Here is a 1,837-nt window from a genome sequence, read left to right on the forward strand (position 1 = left end):
AAGACCCTGCATTCACCCCAGATACCCTGGCTTGGGTCATGCCATTTTCTCCGCTGGAATGTCTTTTCCTGACAATACCATCCCTCCAACCAACCCAGCTTTCGAATTTCTCCTTTTACGCGCATGAAGCTTTTCCCAATTATCTGGCTCTTATTGAGCTCTTCTAAGAACTTCCCAACAACAAATTTATTGTGCCATAAAAGGGTTACAGGCAGCCAGGCGCAGTGGCTCACACCTGTAATCCCAGCACTTTGGGAGGCCAAGGCGAGCAGATCACCTGAGGTCGGGAATTCAAGACCAGCCTGACCAACATGGACAAACCCCGTCTCTGCTAAAAATACAAAATTCACTGGGTGTGGTGTCGCATACCTGTAATCCCAGCTGCTTTGGAGGCTGAGGCAGGAGTATTGAGTGAACCCAGGAGGCAGGGATTGCAATGAGCCGAGATCATGCCATTGCCCTCTAGCCTGGGCAACAAGAGCGAAACTCAATCTCAAAAAAAAAAGGGGTTACAGGCAGATGGAGCTACTGATCCATCTCAGATCTCAGGATAGGCAGGCAGGGGCTGCGTGAGAGCCCCTAGATTGGCATTTCTGGCCAGGTCTGCTTTATCAGTTTACCCAAGAGTCCATACACTATCATCATTTTCTATGCATGCCATGACATGAAAAATGAAGATGAGCTTACCAAGAACACCAGGCTGGCACAAAGTCGATGACAGTGAATACTGTCCAATTGATTGACATGATTTGCCTTAGATTCATTGTTGTCTTCCATAATCATTTCTGCTTTTAGCCATAACAGCCACTAGTAAATACTATTATTGTTTTTTTCTTCCTTTCCATTATGTAAAAATAAAACCTACACTCTACTTCGCCTGGATCACTTCCTACTTCCTGAACATCCTGAAACTTTGTAACCAACATCTCCACCTGCAGCTCTCCCCAGGGATGATCAGGAAGATTCACCAGCACCTCCAGGGAGCACTGAGGGAGAGGTGAGGCCCTCACAGAATCAATACACACAGCTTTGATAGAAATGGGAGCCTCCGATGAGTGCTGATGAAGCAACTAGAGGTAGAGCCCTTGTCACAGACTTCACCTGTGTCTCCACCTTTGACCGTTCTGGCATCAGCAGTGCTGGCAGTCACACTATGGTCAGCAGGGACACCCACATCATAGCTTGATACCTGCACTCAGCTATCGTGATGGTGACCGTAGCAGGCAGGCAGCACCACTTTTTTATAAATATCTCAAAAGGCAGGCTGTATATGAAGAGGATATCCCAACAGCTAACCTTTATATGAAGTTTCTTTTTTTTTTTTTTTCCTGAATGGCCCACCGCAGCTGCACCAATGGGGTTTCTATATGTGAGATATCATACTTTACATATGTTAATTCATTTCCAATCTCACAATTGTAATAAAGAAGTATTATTCTTATCATTCTTTTTTTTTTTTTTTTTTTTGAGACAGTCTCACTCTGTCACAGGCACCATCGTCAGCTCACTGCAACCTCTGCCTCCCAGGCTTAAGAGACTCTTCTACCTCAGCCTCCCAAGTAGCTGGGATTACAGGTGTGTGCCACTATTTTTGTATTTTCAGTAGAGACAGGGTTTTGCCATGTTGGCCAGGCTGGTCTTGAACTTCTGGCCTTAAGTGATCTGCCTGCCTCAGCCTCCTAAAGTACTGGCATTAAAGAAGTGGGCCACCACACCCAGGCTTGTCCCTATTTTCTTTTTTTTTTTTTGAGACGGAGTTTCACTCATGTTACCCAGGCTGGAGTGCAATGGCGCGATCTCGGCTCACCGCAACCTCTGTCTCCTGGGTTCAGGCAAT

The sequence above is a fragment of the Cebus imitator genome, unplaced genomic scaffold (assembly GCF_001604975.1).
Source record: "Cebus imitator isolate Cc_AM_T3 unplaced genomic scaffold, Cebus_imitator-1.0 Scaffold484, whole genome shotgun sequence".
Classification (NCBI taxonomy): Eukaryota; Metazoa; Chordata; class Mammalia; order Primates; family Cebidae; genus Cebus; species Cebus imitator.